Here is a 6343-nt window from a genome sequence, read left to right on the forward strand (position 1 = left end):
TTCTGGCAGGAAGTCCTTGAGGGGTCAGAACGTGACCTCTTTCTCTGCACAAATGGGCTGCTTCACTCACTGCCACGGAGTCGATTTCAACTCATGGCCACCCTCAGCGGCGGGGTGGAGTTTCCCCTGGGAGTTTCTGAGAGTGGAACTCTTTACAGGAGTAGAAAACCTTGTCTCTCCTGAGGAGCCACAGATGATTTTGAACAGCCCACTTGGCAGTTAACAGCCTACCCACTACAATCAATGCCACTAAGGGCTTCTCCTGAGGGCGGCTGTGGGCTTGGGAAATGTTTCTTGATTATCAGTCACTGAGAAGACCCAAATGGGGACCTGGAAAGCCCCTGGCACATGGGGGGTTGGAGGCTGAACTCAGAGCTGGCCTCACATGCAGCCAACCTCACCCAGTGTCTATGAGTAAACACTCTGAAACTCTCTCTGAAGCTCATCCCTGCTCCCTCCCAGCCCAACCCTGAAGGAGGATGGCCCAGCTCCCTTTCATCCTGTGGAGACTGCTCAAGTTCGTTGTGTGCCCTGGGCAAGGTCCAGCTTCATCCCCACTGGTGACCCAGAGGACCACTGAGGTCTCTGTCCTTTCTCCAGCCAGGTCTCCAGACGCTGCTCTGGCTCTAGAGCACAAGAGCCTGGCTTAAAGGTCTCCATCTTCTGGTTGGTTTCTCGGGACAGAGGTCCTGGCAGGCCCAGGCCTTTCCAGTGGCCAACCCAGACCCCAGACCTTCCTGGGAGCCTGCAGGACTCCAGATTTCCTGGAGCTGGGAAGGGGAAGGGCTGGAAGATGGCTCAGCCCTGGAGCTTCACGGAGGAGAGGTCAGAGTGGGTCCCCGATGTGTCCTGTCCTGTGTAATCAGGCAGTCCTGGGCAGAGGGACTCGGCAACACACAGGCCTAGCTCAGGCTGAGCATAGAGCTCTGGTCCCAACTGTGGGCCCATCGACAGCCCTGACATTGTGTTGGGGGCCCTCTGATGTCCCCTGGAAGGGTGAGGATGGCAGTCTACTCTGAGGGCACCATTGGGAGGTACTGACAGCTGTCACTCTTCTGGCACTGCTCAGCTCTGGCCACACCATCTCTCACCAGGACCAAGACAGCCAAACCAGCCGCCACCTGCCTCACTGGCCTCTCGGCTTTCAAAAGAACGGCTTTGGGGCGTGTGGCTAAGTCTCCACTGGCAGTCCTCCGAAGATACAGACAGAGCCACAGGGTCTAACTTACGGCTCTCAGAGCTGGGAACCGCTGGGAGCATTTTATCAGGAATCAGTATTAGGTGCCCCATGTTCAAGGCCTGGATATGGAAAGGGCCATGATGCCTCCAGCTCCCTCCCCACCTCCCCACCATATCTCCTGTCTTTCAACTCAGAGGGAGGGGAAACAGGGGAGGAGAGGGCATTGGAGAGTGAAGGAAGTGGAAGGGAAGGACAGTGCTGTTGTCCTGATGACAGAGGTCAACACCCCACGACAGCCCCGCCCATGCTGTCCACTCTTTGGGCTCCCACTCTACATTAGAGTCCCCTCGAGGAAGAGTCTCAGGGATCAAACTTCCAGTCTGAGCATTTTCCAGGCTGCACGGAGAACTACAGAGGGATCAGTAACTTCAGGATGCAGCCCGGACATTAAAAGGCCCTGAAACTCCATTCCCAGGCAGTGGCAGGTTTCTTCTGCATTGTCTCTTCCCTAAAGTAAAGGGGCTTCCCCACCAGGCCGCACCCCAACTACCCCAAGGCACAAAAACCCTGCATTCAGGGGGTGACCTCAGGTAGGCCTTTGACTGGCCAAGTTTGGACTAGGTTGGCAAGTTAGAATGGCTGCCCAGCCCCACAGTCATCAGCTGGGAGACCTTGAACCCATGCTACTTAAGAGCTCAGAGCCATGGTATAAAAGTTGCGGGCCAAGAAGGCTCTGAGGCAGGGGGGATGAGGGTGTGGAGGTGAAGATGTCCGAGAGCTGTCCGATAGTGCTGACCACCTGATCTGGGCAGCCGCAGCCCAGCCTGGGCTCCTCGCTCAACTGCCCATTCTCAGCCATTGGCCCTCCATGGCTCAGGTCCCCTGAGGGACAGATGCCTTTGGGGGACCTCCAGGGTCCCTGTTCTACTACCTGCTGGCCAGATAGCTGCCCTGATGTGACCACAGGGTTGCTGACCCCTGGGGGATGGTGATAACCCTGCTTCAAAGCTGGTACGACCCGCGGTTGAAGGAGGTGGGTTGATCTGTCCACACCCCAGGCCCACCCGCTGTGAATCTGCCCAGATCCTGGATTCTCTGTGAGACTTCCTCCAGACCCTGGTCTCCCCACTTCCTCCTCCACTCCCTGCTCCCCTCCACATCAGAAAAGCTTAGTTTTCAAGGGCCACCTATAGAACCATTTGTGGCACAGTGGGTTATACCCTGGGCAGCTAACTGCAAGGTCAGTAGTTTGAAACCACCAGCCACTCTGAGGGAGAAAGATGAGGCTTAGAGTTACAGTCTTGGGAGCCCACAGGGGCAGTTTGACCCTCACCTAGAGGGTCACTATGAATTAGAATCAACTCGGCGGCAGAAACTCAGACAGACCATTTCATTTGACTACTCATATTTATTTTTAATTGCTGTGATGTTCCACTTACACAAAGCCAACCAGTTTAAAGTGACCGTGGATGTAGTCGCAGTGCAGCTGTCACCTCTGTCTAGTTCCGCCGTGCGATGAAGGGGACACCCACCTGCGGTCACTTAGCACAATGGCTCAGTATCTCAGACCTTTGCAGCAGGTACCAAACCTCACGGCCGAGAGCGACTCCCCTGTCTGCGCACAGCCCAGGTGGCTGCTCCGTCCGTCTGCTGCGCCCTTGGGCTGCTTTCCCCTTGTGGCCGTGCTGACCAGAGCGTGTGTGGGTCTCTGTTTATACTGATTGCACTGAGAGAGAGCACGTCTTCGTCTCCTCGTGCTCCAATAGCAGAAATCCCACACATGGGTGGCTTTAACGGACAGACACCTATCTCCACTCTGTATCTCCTGGCTTGCTTAATCTCATGGGTTTCCAGGACTGGTAACTCTTTTTTATTTTTGGAATGTAGCTCTTTAAAGGGAGTAGGAAGCCCCCACCTTCCTCCCACAGAGGGGCTGGTGGCTTCAACCCTCTGGCCTTGCAGTTGGCAACTCAACGTGAGGTCACGGCACCACCGGTTCAGTACCATCGCGTAAGGCAAGTTATCATTGAAATGGGAGAGACATGTGCTGAACTTCCTGGACCTGGGGGTGGGCACTGAGGAGCTTCCAAGAGAGGCTTCCCTGGAGTAGATCCCTAAGGAATAGCTGGGATTCTACCAGAGGGAGGTGTGAAAATGGTATCCTAGCTGGAGAGACCCAAAGCATGGTGGTGGGAAGGCAGATGGACTGATGAGAGGCGGTGTCTGCCGGTGTGTGTGTGTGTGTGTGTGTGTGTGTGTGTGTGTGTGTGTGTGTGGCAGAGTGCCGGGAAGGGGGTGGGGTCAGTGTGGCTGGATAGGGGGCTGGGCTGGAGCAAGCTTTCTTCTGGCCCAAGAGTGGGGTCTCCTCCATCCAGGCACTTCCAGTCCAGAGGGGGACAGTGCTCAGGGCATGACTGGAGGGAAGCACAGGAGCTGAGGGGACTGAACCTGGACAGGGGGACCCTGACAAGCTGGGTAGGGAGGTCAGGGACATTTTCCTTGGGGAGCTATGTGATGCTCATGTTGTATCTTAAAGTGGGAGTCAGTCCCTTGGGGAAGCATTTCCGGGAGAGCAGTGGCTTGCAGACTCCTTTGAAGGGGAGGCTCTAAGCAAAGAAATATAGAACCCTGCCCTACCTACCCCCGCTGGGTCCCAGTGCGAGGCCCAGTGCCCTTCATCCACCCACAGCCTGCAGCCTCCCTCTCTCCAGTTCATCCTTCCCCAGAGCTGTCCCAGGTCTTTCCCGGCCTCACCCTGCCTGGCCCCCAGCACCCTGGAGGTAAAGTTCCCATGGCAGGACCTGCCCTCCTGGCCCCAAGAGGCAGAGAAAGGTGAGGTTGGGGCCATGGGGCCCAGCTGCCGCTTCCGTCCATCCGTCCGGGTCCGGATGGGGCAGGCGGAACTTCCCGAGATAAGGTCAGCCAACAATGGGGGCTGTGTGGTACGTCCTGTCCCCCCGACCAGAGGAAATGAGTGGCCTGCGCACCATTAATCTACAGCAGCCCGGGGCGGTGGCACGGCACCCTCTTCAGGGGCTACCAGGGGTGGGCAGAGGGATGTTCCCACCCTGCACACCCTGGCCCAACCAGAGGGCTGGGTCCTCGGCCTCAGGCCCACCTACTTTCCTGACGGAACATGGAAGGGGTTGGCATAGGGGCAGAGGGAGGGGCAACCAGGTTCGTCAGGGGACGAACAGAGGCCACCGTGCCATTCCTGGTCTAGTTTCCCCTTCTGAGCCAGAGAAGTGGCACTTGGTGACTGTGGTAGTTACATAATCTATGGTCAATTTGAGACTTATGAGTGAAGGGGTGGAGATTGGCCTGTCAATCGGTCCCAGCTTGATGTTGTCTTTTGGAGGTGCTAAGGAGATAAATAGCTCGCTGGAGGCTGGACACACGCTCACTCCCTGCAAGACATTTCTGATGAGAAGCCACGTGACGCTACTGTGATGCAGCCAGAGCCCTGGGAGCTGGAGGAGCCACATGGAGACCCCTGCCAGTGCTGACATACTTATGCCACTGGATCCACAAGACTTCCCACCCACTGGCCTGTGAGCTTCTTGCATTTGGCGTCATTGCATGTGTTTCATGAGTCTGAAGAGGACTTTATAGATTTGTATTGGATATATGGGCTAATGTCAGACTTATGGACTTGATCTGGACTGGGCTGGGATGTTTTCTCAATATTCAACTGCTCTTGTGTACACAGCTCTTTCCTATACACATATGCGTGTCTATGAATTTGTTTCTCTAGTCTACCCAGACTAACCCAGTGACCAATCTCTGAAGGGCAGCATCTCTGAGGAGAACTTTTTTCTAAGCAGAAGAGGAAGCTGACTGGGCATGAGCAGGTGAACCCTGTCCCAGGAGGCTTGCCAGTGGGACCAAGGGCTATTTGTGATCTTACTGGGCCTGGTGTCACCTCCTCCTGAGCCAGATCATACAGAATCCTCTGAGTGATGTTTATCATCGACTTTGACAATAGGATGCCAGGTGACTGCATATCCTTGTCAATGGCTTCGATGTGTTCTTTCTTTGAATAGATGCGTGTTAACAGAGCTGATTTGTTTAAGCAGCTTTGCCAGCACCTAATCCACATAGCATATAGTTCAACCGTTCGTTTGTATCCAGAAGGGGGTACAACTATCACCACAATCCATTTTAGAACATTTTTTTCTTTCTCGGGCTCATTTTTATTAGCCCTTCACCCACCCCCACCCAAGCTGCTGTCCTGCCCCTAAGAAATCATTAATCCAGTGACTGTCTCTATAGATCGACATACCCTGGATTTCATACACAGAAAGACATACCCAACGCAGCTAACAACAATCGCTGCGTAAAACAGGAAAACCTCAATCGGAAAGAGAGTAGACATTATTATAAACTAGAACCAATTTAAAATGGGGCCAAGGGGAGACCACAGGATAAATTGCCCAATCTTGACCTAAGTGCATCTGCGAGAATCTACTCTGCAATGAGTCCTGCAGGAGAGTGCCGTTATTCACCTCCCTGGTCCGTGGTCAGAGGGGTTCACTGGGGGCTCGATCCATGTTTTAACTGAAACAACTTTCAAATGGGTCCAAAGGGAAATCAAATGATAAGCGACTGCATTTTAACCTAACGATAGCTGATGACTCTACAGTACTCTCTGATAACAAGACTATTCACATCCCTTACTGATGGTCAGGGGGAATTCACCGGAGCCTTAATCTATGTGTGACCTTGAAAAATAATTCTGGGCTTCCACAGACATCCATGGCCTTCTGCAAATAAGGTGTTCACACTTCAAGCTGCTACCAGCCCCTCCTTCAGATCTGGATTAGATTATGTGCAGTCTTTGGATCACACAGGCTGGTGTGCTACTTCCATGTGGACTAAGGTGATGCCCACTTAGACGGCAGCAAAATTGTTTCGTAAATCTACATTGAATTGCACTATTAGTCACAACACGATTGGTAACTGAGCAAGAGCCTTTTCTTATTTATCTCCTTTAATGACTACTTCATTCTTTTTTTAAAAAAAGTTATTGCTATAGCTTCACAAGTACTAATTAGCACAATACTGTGGCTAGGACATCAGAAAATGAGCTATTAAATTAGTGACTATAAAAATGCCACTGACAGCGAGGACAACGGCGGGAGCTGGTGGGTGTGCCGAGTGCGG

The sequence above is a fragment of the Tenrec ecaudatus genome, chromosome 4 (genome assembly GCF_050624435.1).
Source record: "Tenrec ecaudatus isolate mTenEca1 chromosome 4, mTenEca1.hap1, whole genome shotgun sequence".
NCBI lineage: Eukaryota > Metazoa > Chordata > Mammalia > Afrosoricida > Tenrecidae > Tenrec > Tenrec ecaudatus.